At 42.1% G+C, this 19,817-nt stretch overlaps 1 protein-coding gene across 6 annotated transcripts in view; it reads right to left on the bottom strand.

The window, feature by feature from the left end:
* ATXN1 (ataxin 1) overlaps window positions 1-19,817 on the bottom strand; it is a 218,873-nt gene that overhangs the window by 186,949 nt on the left and 12,107 nt on the right. For 5 of the 6 annotated variants that reach the window (XM_037380537.1, XM_037380532.1, XM_037380538.1 and 2 more), the window contains one exon: window positions 2,332-2,430. The exons of the other annotated variant lie outside the window; for it this stretch is intronic. The gene's annotated coding sequence lies outside the window, so the exon portion shown is untranslated. The remainder of the gene's footprint in view (window positions 1-2,331; window positions 2,431-19,817) is intronic. 6 annotated transcript variants of the gene reach the window in all.

The raw sequence follows: 19,817 nt of genomic DNA, 5'->3' as shown, positions 1-19,817 counted from the left end.
ATAGCAATGCCCTGCCCACGCCTCACTGACTTCTGCAGAAGATGCGCTTACTTCCCAGGAGAATTTACTCTCGCAATGCAGATGTGCTTCTCTGAGGCAATCGCATTCTCTTGCGTAATGCAACACGGAATTAAACAGTATATGCTATTTGGTGCGTTTTTAAAATGTAAACCAGAAGTTACTGTGGAGCTCAGTGATGCTGCCAAGAATGTTAATGCTATGATTTTAGCAGGGAAGAATACATCATATCCTCCCTCCCACAGCTTACTCTTCAGTCTTAATTTTGCTAAATCCTTTTGTGCTTGTCAGTAAAATAAGCCACACATCTGTGTGACTTTCATTTCGATCTTTGGTGGTGGTGAGTATCATGACATCAGGACCTAATGCAGCTGCACCAGTGGCAGATGCAGGCCAGCTCTGGGAAGAACATGGCAAGTGACTGCATTAAGGTGCAAAGAGTTGAACTATTCACCTCGTGTCCTACAGAACTGGGATAAAAAAAAATAATAAAAATAAAATCAAATAAATCAGGAACAGAACCCGCAACCAACCATTTCCAGTCCCCTATGTGAACCAGGAGAAACAACTCTGCAAATCCTGAGGCATACTTTGAATACAAATATACATACATTTGGATTCTTATTGTTTCCAGGAGTTGCAAAACGCCATTCCTCTTTAGAGGAATACAGGTCTTTTCTAAAATATGTTATGCATAACCCAGTTTTCCATAGCGGAAAACTCGCTAAGGGAATACCGTTTGCTCACACCAGAAATGTATCCCCAAATTACAGTAATTTATAGCCTCATTTTCATTGACAAAAGAAACAGTGTCATTATCTTCTGACAAATATCAGTACACTGAAAAAGTAATGAATAAATGCCTATAAACAGGTATCAAATAAAGCAACTATCAATCCTTGAAACAGAAATTTTATTAAATCATACAAGTAAAAAAAGACTAAAGTAAAAACAAACCATATAATCTGAAATTGAAAGAAAAATCTGTCTATCATGCCAAAACAGAAAAACACAATTCAGAGTACTAAAATACCACAATCTGTTAAATGACCAGCCATCTAATTGTTATTTGTAAAGCTCCAAGTAGGCTAAATGAAGTCAAACACAGAGATTCAGCAAAGTACTTAGGCACATGCCAAAGTACACCTGCATTTTAAGAACGCTTTTTATGTGTCAGAGAGCTTAAAACTCTGGAACTGTTAATCTACACCTCTACAACAGTTTCTTTTTAAGAGGCAGAAAATACTCAGAAAGTGATCTGCATCATCCACATTTTAGTATTACAAATCAAATCAGCATTCAGCCTAAGCTGAATACGTATTTCTGGAGACACATCAGAAAGAACCCCGAGGATTAATCCTAACACAAAAAGATGAGGGAGTTGCCTGCTGTCATCCTGCCAGTTTTGCAGAACAGAAGAGTTAGCAAATGAGGCATGAAAAGATGTGAGCAAAGAAATTCACACCTGCGAAAAATGCAGCAAGATCAGGTGTGCAAGAAAATTACAGTAAGTAGTATCAGGCCCAACCACAAGAAATGCTGACCAGCTGAAAGTCCTTTTGGCCTCAGCTGGAAATACTTAGCACCCTTAAGGCTAGTTAAACTTATAAGCAGTCCTAATTTAATGCTATAAATTAAATTTTAATATTCAGCACTTAACTTTTTAAGGCTCTGACCTTCAATCTGAATCAACAGTAAGGCACCCGTGCTAGCTGAAGCTCTAGCTACGTCAAGAAAATCTTCCTGTGTGCCTCTGTTACTGTGAAGTACTGTAAAGTAAAGGATTTTTTAAAAAGGATTCTCTTTAATTCCTTATAGTGATAGCAATATCAAATATACCTATCTTACTGCTTTAGGGAAAGCCCAAAAGCTCCTGATTGGGCTTTGAAAAACCTCTTGTTAATGCAGCTGGTGGCTTTCAGAGTGCAACGGCAAAGGGAAAGCGTTATTTAAGCGTGTGGGTGCATGCACAAACAAACGTGTGCAGGGAAAGTGAAGAAAAAAAGAGGCACACACTACATATTGTAATTCTCCGAACCTGAATATGGCAACCAAGCACATTCAGTGCAGACAGACAGTCATGTTATGAAACTACAGAACTGACTCAACGCTACCATGTCTAACAAGGTAAGCTGACAGGTTTCGTGTGGCAAAGGCCACCTCTGAGGGAGGCGGAAAGCTGGGGGGGGGGGGGTGAGGGGTTCCGCACCTGCCTTGAGATACCATAGAAGCTACTTCAATTAATCTGATACCTAGGATTCGAGAAAAAAATAGGGAAATTAAATGAACTTAAGAACAAAAGGCTTAACTTACTGAGTAAGACACCACTTTAAGAGGTTTCCCAGCTTTCGCTGCTGTAAAGCACTTCTGAAAAATTCAGCCACTGAGCTACTGCTTTTCTTGACCTTTTCGCTGAAAGAGAGCAGAGTAAAAACAGGAAAGAGCTAAAATGATACGCAGTAAAGATGCTTCATGTTAGGAAAGTCTTTTGAGTCACTGCTGCAAATTCACTCTGTGTCAGATTTGCCAATAATGCGTGCTAAAGACTATCTATTAACAACACCAGCAAAGGGAGCGTGTATCCTCTCAGGTGTTGCAGCAACACCGTACGCACCATATGATGCAGCTATGTAGCATTTCCATCTGTTGCTAGTTTTCCACACCCAAAAGCTCACTTTGTGTCTTATGATTAATTTATAATGCCCTGAGCCCCAAGATTTGCTCTTCTGATTGCCCTTTTCTTAACAATAAGGCAAATAAACATGAAAATTAATGTATTGTCTGAGGAACACTTCCACTAATTTTGTTCTTTGATGGTTTGGTTGATTTAGTATAGTTAGGAATCAAGAGTAAAGTGGATCGTAGCTTAATATAGAGTGTGATTAATCTTCCCTTTGCATAATGCTGGTACACTATGGCCCAAATACCAGAGATTTATTTGATGTGTACATGCTTTCAAGCATTAGTAAACAAGTTGCAGCCCATTATGAAAGAAGAGCAGATCCAAACAGTTGTGAAGCTCTTTATGTACTAGATTGACGCTGGCAACGCAATATACTTAGATCTGCATGTGTACTAGCTTTATACTTTTGGAGACTGTTTCATCAAGAAGCATCTCTTTTTAAAAATAGGACTAGAAACATGGCTGAGATCACTTCCTATGTCCTGATGCACTACTGTCTGAAGCATGACAGAACTGGCAGAGAGGCACAGTCTTCTTTTACTTTTTTTAATTGATTTATTCCTCATAACATAGCCAAAAAGAGGAAGAACATATACTAGAGCCTCACAAATACACACAATAATTCCCATGAAAAACCAAAAAGCTTCTCTCACTTCTCATTTCTTACTCTTCCATTACTTTAAAGAACATCTACAGAACACACAGAAGTACTCTACCAGATATCACAGAACTTTTTAGTTTACTAGACCTATCAAATAAACTGTTACCCTACACTCTGTAACTAAAACATTTTTGTTGTTCACATACAAATTAAAACAAATTGTTCCTTTAGAAGCTGGTTGTAAGAACAAAATATGAACTCAAAATAAAAAATAATTTTAATAATGAAGTTTCAAGCAACGGTACAGTGGAAGCACTTCATGCACAAAAGTTCCTTAACATGTGGCAGTGCTTCCTGGGTAAGAGAACCAGTGTGAGACTACAGCATTTTCACACACACAGGCAAGAACCCAAGCTGTACTGTTAGGTATCAATAAGCCATTCCCACAATATGACGCATTTTTTCTATCTAGGAGAAGAATCGTGATCCCATGCTCAGACACTGGCTTTAGAGGACAGTACCTAACCCCTCGCCCTCTGACATACATACGTGATTTTCAGCAAGTCTCCCAGTGTTTATACTGCACTCACTGACCTCCCACATAGGCTACAAGTGGACATCATCAGTAGTCACTTGCCGTCTCTGGCCTAGGTTATATCCTGCTCTGTGCTGAACACTAACCTCGAGGTGACTCAGGGAAAGTTACCTGTTTCTTCTCCCATAATAAATGAAGAAGCCACGACAGAGGGAGAGAGAAAGTGGGGGCTACAGGAAAGACCTTTCAGACAGCAAACCAAAAATCTCACCTACAGAGGTGTAGAAAACCTACACTCCTGGAGCGAGCTCATCAGATGAAGCCTCAAATTTTGGCAGCAAGTATCAAACGGACATGAAAGTATATGGCTGTGAAGGGGGTGCTGTGAGAACAAACACATCAGTGACTGAGAGACGCCAAGATACCATAAAAAAGCAACACAGAAGAGAGGATGCCAGTGTCTCAGATAAGCAGCTATGGCCATGTTTACTTAAACTGTTCTGCTGAGCTGTTCCCATTTCAGGCAGAAAACTTTGATTTAAGGAAGAGACTTGCAGTTCTGCCTTCTTGTGTTTTTTTCCCCTTCAAAGCATGAAAGAACTTCCTTTTTCAAAGCCAAATTAACAAAGTTTACGTCCAAACCTTCTCAGTCCCAAAAATCTCAAATCTGAACTCTATTAAAAGCAGCAGTTAGTGGAACCAAATACTCCAACAATATATTTAATAGCCTATAATATTTCTAATGCCCTGCTGCCTGAAGTCTATGCTCTGGAAAACCAGCCAAGCGTGCCCCCCCCAGGAGCAACGCCTGCTCCAGGGCAGGCTGCGTTATCTCCCTTGGCTGTGGCCCCCTGCCACCCCTGGCATGAGCAGAGCAGGGACCCTCCAGCTGCAGACAGCAGGCACGCAGACCACCTCTCTGGCAGGAGGAAGCCTGAAGGAAGGAGGCAAATCGGAAACTAAAGTTGTGCCGAGTATGTAAGCACAGAGCTACTCTTTCAGACTTAAGGTCCTGCACTTTCATGGGTGTGTTTTATTATTTGATTTTATTGAACCCTCCTTCTCCCAGCCTACTGCTTCCCTCATATCACTTAGGGTTCCTCCCACCTGTTCCTACCTCACATCCTTCAGGCTGGGAGATTACCCAGATCACCTCCCCAGTTTGACTACTAACCAACTCAATGGATAACTTCCACTGCCACCAGCGGGGACCAGAGGAGTTACTTGCCCCAAACTCATGTACGAGCATCCTGCACACCCAGCAGTACTTCTCTCTAGTCAGCCTAAAGGATGCTTGGGAAAAGCATTTTCATGCAGATTTCACACTTGCCGGTCGTGACACTGGAAAATACAGTTCATGTTGTCTCCTGACAAAAAGCTACACCTCATGTTCTATAGAAGGTGCACATATAGGAAAGTAAAAATATCTTTTCTAGTAAGTTATGCAAAGCAGAAACAGCCTCCTGGTACTATTACAGATGACTGGAAGCTAAAATGATACCAGTTATACAGCTCACTTCAACTCCAGCAAAGCTTCATGAGCCCCAGCTGCCCCAGCATGACAAACAGTGCCTGAGCGAAGCCCCCGGTGGGCACCTCCCTGCCACCACGCGTGGGCGAGGCCCACCAAAGCACCAGGGGAACACAGCTAGGTGCCTGCTCCAGGGGTACGACCTGCTGCTCCTCCTCTGTCGTCCTGCACCATGGCACCACCAGGCACGGGACAGGAGCAAGGCTATCCTCATCCCAGCGACCATTTACTCCCATATGTGGCACAAGTCTGTGCTCCATCTCAGACTCTTCTAGACATCAAACCTCCTGCTGAAGAGCATTTTCTACTCTCCTGCCAGCCTGACTGCTCAAGATTAAAAGTGGTGGATGACTTTGCAGCTCGTTCCATGTTATCGTGCCAGTGGGTTGATGTGAATTCACAACGAAGCAAGAGAGGTGGCACACTCAGATATGAACCAGGCTGAACTTTCAGGACTGGTTTCTTCTGCTGTTTCGGGCCCATCTACTGGGGTTGCAGTGGACTTTCTAAAAAGCTGTCACAGATAGTGTAAAAAGGAAGAAAAAAGGTTATTTGCATATATGTAAATAATGAAATAAGGTTTTTTTCACTTCCACACTTCAGTATGTCAAAAATGGCCTGCGGAGTATTAGCATTTACTACAAGGTCTGGGGAATGGATGGGTTCCCACAAACACTGACAGCAACAGTTTTATTCCCTTACATAATGAAAACAAGTAGAAAATAGTTTACTCTGAAGTATGATTTTCTTCCACCAAACTCTCAAGTTCTCTGAAAACAGCCATAACTACAATACTGCTTGCAGAATGTTTGGTAACTTTACAGAAGATATTGTATGTTAAACACGAATTTTCAAATAAATTCACTAAGCTATCCTACTGTGTTTTCAAAGTCACTCCATTTAATTACTTCATTAGATCGCTAAAGAATTTTGGATACCAAAAAACCCCATACATATATTCAAAGAGAAAGAGAGATCAAAATGGACAGGAAAGAAGCAGAAGAAAGGACGTGAAAACCTGCAATTAACAATCTACAAAACAATCAGCACACTTAAAAGATAATTTTATGATCCCACTTCACCTGTGTAAAAGCTGAGCAGGCTTTCAGTCTTTTTCCATTTGCCTAAGGTTTTCCCAGTGAAAGAGGAGCCCTCCACAGAGCACCCAGCGCCAGCTGACAGCCAGCTTGCCTTCCCGAGTCACTGCTCCTCAGAGCAGGCTCAGCTCACACACCACAGTCACTGGTCACTATTGCCACCACCGAGTACAAACTAAAAACCACCGTTACATTGCAAACCAATTAACCAATGTAACCAACAACACTCTGCAGCGCGCAGCCCCCAGCGGTGACTACAACAGCGCATACTTTCCCCGCAGTTACGCAGGTGCCATGCAACACTGTTGTGCCTGTGATACGATGTGGTATCCAGCTACCCCAAAGGAGCCACGTTCTTAAAGGACAGAAAAATCTGGGTTATAGACATTATGCAATACCAGAGTTGTATTTAAACAAACTCCAGGCTCAGCAATTAATTGCCTTAGTATTTTGGGGGGATCCTGAAACTGTGCAGACTGTGCAGGCTGATAAGCAGCCCCTACATGCCTCATCCCTCTTTCTAACCCACACCCCAGCTGCACCACCGGCATCAGGCACCCACAAGAGCACGCTCTCGAGATGCAGCATGAGATGCAGCACAGAGCAGCAGAACAACCCCTTTGGGGAGCAGCCGCGGCACCGTGGGAGCACAGAGCGCAGCGGGGTCCCAGGAGCAGGGCGCACCTCGCTGCATGCCCACCCACCCACCACTGCTCCGGGCACCGCGGCCGGGCTGGGGCTCAGAAAGGCACCCGGGGCTGGGGAAGCAGCCAGCCTCCAGCATGCACCCACAGGCACTTGGGGACATGCGGGTGGTAGGGTTCCTGTCCCTGATCCCAGGAGCTTCAGGAAAGGCTCAGTGGCCTTGCCACCAGCATCTCCCTAAGGTGCAGCTCACTGGAGGGTGGGGAGGGCAGGAGACACCCCTGCCTGCAGCCCCTGGGAAAGTCGAGTGCCCAAAGTGCAGTGGACTTGCCTAGAAGGTTGAGGATGGATGATTTATTGCTGAACTTAGTGGGATACCTACAAGAGTAAGATACAGGTATAATGCATTTAGTGCTCTTTATCACACAAAAATCCCACAAATATACGTGTATCAGTCTCACCGAAATGCAACAGCAAAGGGTGGGCAGGGGCAGGCGGGAAAAATGAGAATCTGGTGGTCTGCCCCCAGGCAGTTCCCCGTCCCTCAAAGGCACGCAGGCAAGCAAGGCTCCAGCTTTCATAGTTTCAGGTGAAAGACCCCTAACACTGCCATAACCCACCCCCCCATCTTGAAATATCCCCCCAGGAAGGACAGATGTCAGTCTATTCTGCCAGGCTTTGAATACCTACTCCCAAGGGGTTACAAATTACAATCACCAGTGTAATTAGGTAGCGTGACCAGAGGCATGAGCAACTTATTCCTCCTTGGCCAAGTGATGCCAGGTGAAACATCTCCAGATTAAAACTACATCAGGGTCTCTGGTCTTGCATGCACCTCTTCCTAGCTGTCTCTCAATTTTTCTAAAAGGCATTACATGTAATAAACGGCACTCAGAGAGGCTGGACATTTGACTAACAGGCTTCAGTACTGCACAGGTATTCATGAACAGGACAGTAATAACACTAAAAAAAACTTTCTGGGTCACAGTCCTAACTGTAAGGTTTTAAAATCACTAGCTGGGTAACTCGCTCCCCAGCTAGCTAATGAGTCAGCTTTGAAAGCAAATATTTAAAAATTATTTAGTAGAGGGAAGTTGTGGACAGTTACACCTCAGGGTATTTCCAGAAATGGCAAGTATTTTAAATACAAATTCACAAATTCTGCAATTTCTGCAGCATACATAATTTGAATATCTAGTGTACATCCTGGCCACATACCATATTGCTAGCAAATGTCACAGTGCAAACAGTTTTCCCAAGACTACATATATCCCCAGTAACATATTAGAATGTAGTTTTAAACAATAATACCAAGATAAAAGCATGCTGTATATGGCATGCTTTGGAGCAGTTACCATATGCTCTGTCAATAATCTATGGATTAATAGGGCCCCGATGTACAATAACACATTGGCCACTCACAGCTCCATGGAAGATTATTCCATTCACCATGAAAATTAGCTGAGGATTAGGCATATGTCACAATTTTTCATTCATATTTTTAACTTGGACAGCTCTAAGACACTACTGTTGGGGTTTAGAGGGGGTTTTTTATTATTATTATTCTTTGAAGGTCTGATCCTAATTCCATTAATTTGCACTGACATCAAGGGGGCAGGTTCAGGCACTAAATCAGAATATTAATGTTATCTTAACAACTTACTTTTGTGTCTCTAAAAGTAGCTATACTAGGGGTTTTTAAAAAATAAAATAAATAAATAAAAGAAAGATTCATTTAACCTGTTATCCTACCGCTGGCAGTTGATGTAGCTGATACTTTGGGAAACAGCTGAAGAAATACTGGATGAAAAAAAAGTAATTTGTTTCAGTATGATTATCCTAGTTCAGGCTGTGTTTCTGGGCAGTCCAAAATCAAGATGCTTTTCTAAATCTTGGTGTTAGGGACAGGCAGTAAAACAGATCTATATAATCATCTGCAGCAGCAACCCTCGTAAGAGGCCAGAGTCTCCTGAGTATTTTGTTTTCTTGGGTTTTATTTAGAACAGAGGTCTGGATAGTGGGCTGAATAGCTGGCCACAAAATAAAATGTCATTTGCTAGTTACAACCTACCCTAATGTGTGGGAGATTCACCTTCCACTCTTGTAGATCTAGAGGTTCCCTAAACAATCATCAGCATTTGTGACTGGGCAAAATGACTTCAAAATAATAACAAACTGGAATGCTTCCAGTACAACATTTCCCATCCACTCTGTACGTGCTGTGAACTGCCTTACAAACTGCACAGCCCTGGAGAGTAAGATCTCTATGTGTTACTATCTTGTCCAGGTCTCCCTAGTGAAAATAAGATTGTTCCTAACGGATTCCACAACTTGGATAGGTTAAAATGCCACTGGCATCACCTGGGGGTCAGGAGACCATCCCATTTGTATATACACAGCAGCAGCAGGGTATCTGCATTCCTTAATAAAAATGCTGCTGTTTCATCCTTTGGACAGGAATGCTGATGACTGTCGGGGATCCTGGATTCCCCAACATCCCCCTGCAATCAGCGGGGTTGCTTCTGCGTATATTACTGCCACTGACACACAAAGGCACCGCAAGGGTTCTAGTGACCTGCCCGGTTCCTCCTCCTGCTTACAGCGCGTAACGCACAGCTAAAGGGAGCTGCATACACTTGGCAGAGCAGAATGGTGCCACTTCGTCATAAATACGCTGCAGCACCTACAATTGTGAGCATATAAATATTTCAGAAGGTAAACTGTATTTTGGTTTTGGTTGGTTGGTTTTTAAATACATACCTACCTTTTTAATTTGCCTGGTAAGCAGTTTGTGCAGAGAGGAGTATTATACAGTGCAAAAGTATTCTAAAATTGCATTTTCATTGTAAAGATAAAAGTTACCATTAAAGACATCTGAAAATAAGAGTCTGAAAGTGCAAGATACATTTCTGAAGGGAAAAAGAAGTCACAACTACCAAAAGACTTTCAGAAAGGCGGCTGACAAACTTTTCCTTCCTGTCCCAAAAAAAGAAAATCCCTTTAACTAGCTTGCACATAGCTAAACAGCTAGAACCAAAGTGGCACAACCTATGCCAGCAGTACAAAGCCAAAAACATGCTCTACATACTCTGCGATAAGGAATCTTGGAAAGCAGTGTACCTATCAGCACTACCACCAGTTAAGTGACTTAGCAAATCATCTACATAACAAAAGAAATGCCAAGAGCTATCAGATTTACCAACAGTGGGGTACCATCCACCACACCACCGCCCTAGAACAGAAATATTCCTGTTCCTCATGTGGGCTTGGCTTTGGCTGGCCTCTTCTGTTTGCAAGGTATCATCAGTGATTTTCACCAGTCTCCATCTTTATTTTGCACCTTCTTTGGGGGAAGTGTGTTACACTGTGCATGCAAAAAGGTGACGGTCCTTGTGCTCCATCATGTAGGTAGGCTGCAACTTACTGAGTATTTGTATGTGAAGTGCTGTATTCTCCTGATCTCACCACATGTTTTTGTAAGAACCAGGCAAGCCATAAAGAATTTACAGTAAGGGATTGTACACACACCCATCAGCACCAGACGTGGGCAGAGCAAGCTTGCTTGTTAAAAAAAAAAAAAAAAAAAAAAAAAAAAAAAAAGTGTCAGCCCTACTTTATGCTTAGAAAAGAAAGGTCTCTCTTTAATAAAGTAACTCATAACCAAATCTTGATGTTACAGAAGATCACTTACAATACATCTCAAGCAAGTTTAAAAATGGACAGTAAAGACTATACATGTCCATGCATCTTTTCTTGAAACCCCCCCCCACTCACATTTGTACAAGTGAATCCAAAACACTCTGCAGGCCTGGACTATTAACCTTTTTGAGACAGTCTTCATCAAATAGCAAATGGAGGAGGAGGAGGGAAGACAGAAATGACAGAAAAATATCTCTTTGCTTCCAACTTTACCTGTATAGCGATATTGCCCAAACTAGATATTAAATGTCCGATCCTGAAAGGTAATTTTGCCCCAGTTTTCAGAAGGCATTTTTTCAACCTATCTAAACGGCTTTAAAACTTTTCTGTCTTTGTCTGATCAAAACGCTGTCCTTCGTCCTACAGTCTTGACATTCTTTGTGATGAGACTGTTTCAGTATCAGTATTAATATTCAAATGTCAAGTTTGTGACACTACATTTCCTGTGCTATTTAAAGCATTCGGAACAATTATTATCCATGAAATACTAAACAGTAAATTTTTGCTACCTGCTTACAATTTCAGCAGCTCTAGCTGCGACAGAGCAGCATTTACACCAGTCACATGCAGTTTTACATGGAGATGTATTGTTCAGCTTTTCTAGCAGTATTCATACACTTCCCCAAATTGGCTTTTGCTGTTTTTAGCAAAGCTACACATTTATTCTTTTTTCTGGAGCGCAAGTGAGCCCTGCATATCAATTGAATTTATAGTATTTGGTATTTCACACTTTTGTACCACACCTATTCCCTAACTGATAGCAACTTTAACATACAGTGAACCACTGAGCTTTTTATTTTTTTGGTACTTATGGACTAGTAATTCTTTCCTTTATCATTTCTACTGCTCTTAAAAAAAAAGGATCTTTCTTTTTTGTTTTTTGGGTTTTTTTCCTGTTTCAGTACTTAGTTGAGTCTCTTTCTTTTGTAATTATCTAGACTGTGGTTACATATCTTTGGCTATAAGGGGTATTTTTATTACAATATGTAGGTGTCTTTAAAAGCAACATACATTAGAGCTGCAGAGTTGAAAATGCACTTAACTGCCACTCCTTCCTACCAAGCTGCCAAAGTTTTGGAGAAGCTTTCACACAATAGTACAAACTGATAGTAATGAATGCCTATTGCCATATACAGGAAGGTGCGCGTTAATTAGATAGATACATTTTCCTCTTTGTCAAAGAACAGCTTTATAAGGAATGCACAAAAACCGCACTGAACCTTCCATTAACAGACAACACTACAAGCTACAGAACAAAATGAAATAGCCCAAATAACTCAAGAAAAGCTTTATTTTCAGTGTATGGCTTGACCATGCAATAAAGTACTTCAGTATCATTGTACAGGTCAGTTATTTCCACTGTTCTCTCCTCTGAAACTGGAGCTGATTTCAAGAATGTGCGTGTTTCTTTCAGTTTTAATTAACTCCAGTCCAAATCTGAGTGAAAGGGGTCTGATCCCAACCCTCCAAAAGTCGACAGGAGGAGCGCCAGTGGGAACAGGGCCTAAAACAACATGTCTACAGTAGTCAACAACTCTGAGTTACATAAATACTTGCTAATATCTCTATACTGACTGGTCATCAACATTTCCAGTATAATCCTTGTACTTGGGGATGTCTGAATGTTGGATGCTCTCCACACTTCTCTCCAGCCAGCTGAAAGGAATTGTTTCTGAGCGGTTGAGGCTCTCCAGAGACCTGCAGACAACTAATGGAACCCTGATTTTTCACATAAATCAACAGGATGCTACCATCTTAGGCTGAAATCTGGTTTACCTGCTTTGCTACAATGTGCTTTTGCAGGGTCATAAAAGGAAGCTTTGGTTTTGTTTCAGGAAATCAAGGGCTATCAGCTTTTTCATGTAGTTTGTCATGATGTGAAATAATCAGGGCTAGAAATCCAACAATGAGGTTTAAACAACAGCTTATGAATAATGTGCCCTGCAATTCTTCATCATTCTGTTTACACCGCATAGAGAGTTACAAATGAAGTAATAAACAGCAAAACCCAGTCTGCCAAAATAAGGAGCCTGTCACAGATGCTTTTTAAAAAATAGCAGGGGTAATACTAACATCACCACCAGTATTCTTTCCACTCTGATCAGCAAAACTGTCCTTGAATTTGATCTCCTGTTGTACCCAGGAAGACGGCTATGTTTGTCTACAGAGCCACGGCACCATTACAGCTGAACTCATTATTTTAACGTGTTTGAAGTACCTTGAGCATGACAGAAGACACAGGGGAAAAAAATTCCGTTGGATAACATGCAATTCATACTACTGTTAATTAATTCACATTCACAACATAAGCTGAAGTTGTTCCAAAAAAAACGTTATGGTATATTCTGAGAACAAGTTTTAGGAGCAAAACACAAAACTTGGCTTAGTCTAACCCACCTACCAACACAACTTTATACATCTTTCTAAAATGAGCCGAAGTCTTCCTTCTAGCATCGCTCCAGGAGCAGGAAGGCATATTAGGCCCACTAAACTGCACTGATCACAAATCAGCTCTAGAAGCGATTCTCCTTCTTTCTGCAGACACCACTTGTTAAGAGGACCAATATTACGTTTTCAGGAGTAATGTGGGTAAAATGTGAGTGGAACTGCTTCATGTGCTAGTTGAGAGAGGTCTAGCTGAAGGAATGGGCATACGTGTTGCCCGGAGCTTTTACAGTAAAATATGACTATTCCCTCTCTTGCTCTTCCCAGAACTCCTCCACACCTATCCATGCATCCCCCGGCCTCCCTGGGTGCCTGGGAACCAAACCACCCCATGTGTAGGCATTTGCAAAATGGTCCCACTGCTGCTCCCCCCAAATTTTCAACCGCTTGCCCACGTCAGATCTAACCCTGCTGAGGAGAACTTGCTCTGAGACCCCAGAGCACGCTGCTCTGCAAAGCTGTGCCAGAAACAGCACGGCAGACAGCAGTAACGTGGCACTAGCTAGGTGAGGTGAACCCTGCGTGGAGACTCGTAGCAGGCTACCTCCCCAAGGCCAAAGCTTCTCAGTGTTTTGTCTGAGGTACAAACACACACAGTTTCTACGCTTCTGTTGACAGGTGAACAGCTTTCCCCTCAGCAGTAACCACAATTTCTTTTGAAGTCCTGAACTGAAGTTAAGAGATGACCCATGCCAGCATTCACACATCACACACCATACCCTTTCTCAAACACCACAAGAAAAAAACCAAAACAAACCAGCAATAAAAAGCCCAGCTAGAGAGTAAACCCCGCTTATACACGCCACAAAAGCTCTTATTTTCCATGCCCATCCAAGAACACAAATTGCCCAAAGACTGAATACTGGCTCTCCACAAAGGACCTCTGAACCCATCGGAGTGCTGGCTGCGAACAAGTGGGCACTTGCACGTAACGAAACTGCCCTCCGCCAGCCACAGCCATGCACCTCGCAGCTTTCCACCGCGTACCTACTCACACAGGTCTCTGTAAAAGACACACACATGAAAACTCCACTAGTACGTAGGGAAATCAGTGGCTACAACTGCGAAGCGCTGTGTTGCTAGCCAGAGACCAAGAGTGCACAATCTGATGCTGAATGGCTGCCAGCAAGGAGTCCCGGCTCCAGGCCTCCAAACCACTTGGAAAGCTGTTGCCTGGCTGATTACGTCCCTGCTGAAAGGGTAAGGCTGCAGAGCAATGTGCACGGCAGATTAGATGCGTGGCTCCCAGCACCGCCAGCAGAAGCTGCAGATCTGAACCGCCACACGTACTCTGCAAATACACCCTGGTGCGTACTCGCGCTGCAACATGCCTGCGAGCTCCGCCGTTATAAAAATAACAACCCTATCAGTGAAACTGTAGTCCATAGGCAGTGACCACGGTACATGCCCAACTCCCTCTGAAACGAACTGGTCCGTAAGAAATTTTAAAAACCAAATGAAGGATGTGGTAACACTCCTCTCAACAAAATAGTAAGGGCAGTGTCTCTTTGAAAAAAAAGGGACAATTTGGCATTTGCAGTGTGTACAAGATGTCTTCATACACTTTCCTGATTCCTTGCCAGTAACTATTCAAAAAAGACCACTTAACAAGCAAACAGGTCTTCAGCACAACAAATAATAAAAAAGAGAGCAAAGCTGGTGCTATTTAAATATCATGAAACATTCTGCTAATCACGCACAGATGGAAGTACAGACGCTTCTGCCAGACGCCTTGTTCAGAAACTTTGCTCTATTTTTAATTATTTGATGCACAGAGGACCTGTTTGCTGATTAAAAGGGCACTGCCTTTAAAAGGACTCCATCAATACGGAGTCTAGTCTCACTTTTAATGGAGGATTTTAAAAGTAGTAACTCATACCTCCCGAGCTCCCTGAACTGACTTTTGTAATCTGGTAAGCATGGGGTTGGGGTATTGTCAGATGCTTCACTCACCTTGGGAAACTGTTAGCTATGTACAGGAAAAGTGGAACTAGCTATGCTCAAGCTATTGTTAAGTACACTGAGTAAATTCCATTTGGAAAACATGTATTTTCCTTTTACATCCTTTAGCTCGTATCTTTTTTGCTGTTACTTGTAAGAAGGCGGCGTACCAATTTTCAGATAAAAGGATTATTTTTGACAGTTTTCTGTTCCTAGTTTTTTGAGAAAACATACCATCTACAAAATTATCAACCAAAATACTTATTATTTTTTAAAAATCTGCTATAACCACAATACCTTTCCAATAGTCAGTTCTTGGCAAAACCAGTGTTGCACAACAACAACAACAACAACCCCTCACATTTTTTCACTTCATACCTTCTGTGAACTTCACTCATTCAGTGGGTACTTCATTCCTGTGCTTCTCCATAGCAGTCCAGGAATTCTTCCCTCACTGAAGAGCCTCACTCAAAATGCATACCATGTTCAATTTCTTTTCTTTTTCTGAATGAAGTGCTTTTCAAACATTCTTTTTTGGTTTAGCTTACATTTTATCTTGAAAGTTTTGCAACCTGTTACTACAGAACTTTGCCACTGGAGCACAGTCATGGTATGAGAATGACTTGAAGCTCAAGGAAAAACTATCCAAGCTGTTACTTTTGTCCCACCAGTACAACATGTAAAATTTTATTATATTTTTAAAGCTTACCAAAGTTAACAATTTGAAGTGCTTCTATTAACACAGCAGAAGAATCCTTTGGTTAGCAGACCATACGATATGATACTAAAGTAACAGTGACCCCATTATTTTATGAACAAATGACCCAAAGGGGGTGGCTCCTGCCTCATGCTCAGTTATAGAGAAAACAACTGAATGATTTTTATTTTTATTTTTTGTACAATGCCAGCATATAAAATTATACAAACAAATATATGCAACTGATTTGTTAAGAGACCAGCTGACAAGCCTGAAAAGCGAGAGGCCAGGTCAAAAGTCACTGCAGCTGGAAGCCAGGGAAGACGGGCAGGGGCACGTGGGACTGAAAATCCAATGTTCAGCCAGGGAAATGGGCACCCAACAGTCAAGCTTCAGAGAAGAAATAAAGGGGTTTTTCCCATGAGGAGAAGGGGAAGGCTGTATGGAGTGAAAGGCTTGTCCAGGCAGATCATCGGGGTTGCAAAGCTCAGAGTCCGGCTACGACTAACAGGGAAGGAAAAGAGGTAGATGAAACAACATTCAAATTTGCAGTTCTGCAGAAAATTACTGAGGTATTGAAACCCTCTGAGCAGAAATGGGTTTTAGACACACAGAAACACACAAAAAATCAAGCCAAAGAAAGGGCCAACACACAATGAAGCATCGTGCAGGTAACCTGGCAAGGGAGCTGTACAAGTAGGTCAGACACACAACCAGGGAGAACTGCTGAGCAGGGGAGAATCTCGGTAGAGAAGGGGATCAGGAGGAAAGTTAATTGGCCAGCGATAAATGAATAAAGTCTAGAAAAGGTTAAAACAGGACAGAAGGATGGAAAGGACAAAACACTGTCTAAGCTATATAAAGCAAGATTTGTCTAATTCACAAACACACCCACCTGAAGCACGGGAAGGAAAGACAACCGGTGATCCCTGACTGAGGAACGGTTTTCATTCCCTTTTCCCTTGGAGGAAAAGAGAAGTGAATGCTCAGCTGCTATATCTAACAAGCAACCAGTGTCTGATCAGCAATGCTGACCTGTCAGCAACAGCTCTGAGTCGGGAGGGCCCCGACACACCCCAGAGACCCTAGGCCAGATCCCATGTATTGTCACATCGCATTGACATCCACGTGGTTCCATTTAAACCATCCAAGTAAGTAACAGATGGGGACCTGACCCCTTATTCCACCACAGCCTTTGGCTGAGCGCCTCCACAGAATACGCACAGCTCACGTTAAACAAGATAAGAAGCATAAAAACCCTGGTTGCTGCAGCAGAGGGTGCACAGCACTACTGGTTTCATAGAGACACTCTGGCTGAGCTGTATAAACAGCACCAAACACCGCAGCCAGCCAGCTGACAGCTCAGATGAACGCAACTCATCGCAGAGCTACACATGCAGCAGAAGCGTGTCTTAGTTTGCATTTCTTCCATTCCACACAGCCAACGTGACATTCAACAAGTGATTCCTTAGGTAACAGGGGCGTACTTGACTACTGCTGTTTAATGTGTTTCAGATGCTTACTATAAACCTTCTACCCACCTCAATTTTCCTTAGGGCCCTTTCTGGCTGTACTCTTAACAGATAACAACATCTGGATAGCAGTGTCATGTAACAAATGTCATAATTCCACTCAGGAATTAATTCACTCAGTCACTACACACTGTACTCCCCTTGAAACTGCTGCTGAGCAGCAATCAAAATAAACTGGCGGTGACCAACAAATGGCAGGATGTACCCATGCTGGTTTGTATCATTCTCACAGCTGAAGACTAGGCACCAGGATGGAGTTATTGTCAGCTTGTGCAAATATGGAACACAATACGGACTTTACTCCTCCTTCAGTCCTTACAGTATTGTAGCATCACATGTATCTTAAGACACTACATAACATATTTGTGCGCTAGACAAACAAACACACAGTGCAATTTTAAACTATAGATTATTGGTCCATAAGATCCACCATCACACTCTTTCCCTGTAAAATAGAACACAGACGCATTACAGAGACGGCACTGCCATGTCACTTACCTCCCCACAACTTAATCAATCAACTGTCAAGTTCACAAAGGGTATCACAAGTAATTTCCAAGACTGTGTCCTTAACAACAAGAATATCAGGCCAGATCACAGCAGAGATCCAAAAAAGTTTAGCAAGACTGAGCAGGAAACCTGAAACTCATCCCTGATTCAACGAGGAGAGAGACAAGACCTAAGCGAAGAGGTGAAGCAGCATCTCAGTTCTGCAAACTGGGAAATGCAAAGTCAAAGTGTTTGTGCAGATCCACCAGTTCATCTTTGGTTATTCCATCAGCAAGCACTGCTCACAGAGGAATCATGCTAACACGGCCCAGGGTAGCTGGTGGGAAAAAAGGGAAAAGAGAATCCAGAGAAAAGAAATACAAAATCTAGGCTATATTGTTCTCTCATTTGTAGTAAACTAGGGGGCAAGGTACCATTTCATTCGGGTGTCAGGGAGACACAGCAGTTGTCAACAGAGAAACCTCCACTGTAAATGAGTTGAGTTTGTTTTAAACCAGATGCTTAAATCTTAAGACATTAGTATAACTAAAATCTTGCCTTAACTGAAAGATTTGTTCATGATATTCATATAGGAGTGCTTTACTTGCATAACTATTGATAGAAATACCAGTATCGGTGTGTCAGGGCCCAAACACTATTGAAAAGTTCAATCTTAATGACAACCAACACTGCTTCCCCTTGCTGAGGGAAGAAAATAGCCTGGACCAAATCTGTAGTCCTTAGGTACCATTTCTTTGGAAATCATAGGCAATGCTGCCTGCATAGAGTCTCAGTCTTTGGGAAATGCCACTAAGCCTGAAGAGCAAGGTGAACAGAGCGTGGTTTGGACAGGGCACCTCTGAGCAGGTGAAGACCAGCCCAAATTACCATCTAAGTAACTCTGGGTGCCTCTCTAAAAGGAGTATGACACTGCGGCGTGGGATGGGACCCTCCACAACAGCTGTAATGGTTTGTAAGAAGGATCTGTCAAGGGACAACCCCAGGGCATGTAAGTGAACCTTTCAGATCACAGGTGGGGCATTCTGCTCACAGTTGCGTTTCTTTTCTGATTCTGACGGATGATTTCTGTTTTCAGCAATGCCTATACAGCACTACCTGAGATACCTTGAGTCATTAAAAAAATCACATAGGATAGAAAAGTAGATTCTAAAAAATTGAAAAAATGATTCAGTGACCTTCTGTTGGGTTTTAACAGCTTATTATGCTCCCTAGTTACTGCATTTTATAAAATGCAAAATTTTATCTGTTTTACCCTCTTGTATCTTTGCTTTTAAAATGTGACACATTCTGTAGGGGGGAAAAAAAATCCAAAAAGCAAAATGGAACCTATTTTTCTATTTTAAAAATTTACAAATAATCACCCAAGCTACAGCAAACATACAGACAGATAGAAAGTAATTGTGTTTGTATTTGAATTCTGTACTTCAAGCCACCTTTGATCAACTTGATTAATATTCCTTTCAGAAGATTTTATAGCTGGTGTACTTCATGAACACAATTAAAGTAGATTAATCTGTTCTGAATTCTATGTTTCATAAAATTACTGTTCCTTTGATTAATTTTACAAAAAACACATGTAACTATGTGCAAATGCATTTTTCTCATTGATAAAACAAGCTTGTGACACAGCTTCCAGTACTGGCCAAGAGCTATCATTGTGAATATCTAATAAATCAGCAAGCTCGATGATGCAATGTCATGTGAGCTAATACACAAAATACTACACTTCTTATTCAAGCAAAAGAAAAAATAGCCCAGTTTTTAGCTTATAGCACTGGCTAAGCTAAAATACAAGTCTTCAGATACCAGCATCTGTGGGATAATGCCACCAGCCAGTCAAAGTGAAGGTAGTGGATCCACAAACCTTCCTCTACTGAAGTCAA

The sequence above is a fragment of the Falco rusticolus genome, chromosome 3 (assembly GCF_015220075.1).
Source record: "Falco rusticolus isolate bFalRus1 chromosome 3, bFalRus1.pri, whole genome shotgun sequence".
NCBI lineage: Eukaryota > Metazoa > Chordata > Aves > Falconiformes > Falconidae > Falco > Falco rusticolus.
The sequence above is the reverse complement of the archived record's forward strand: the minus strand, read 5'-3'. Positions and strand labels throughout refer to the sequence as shown.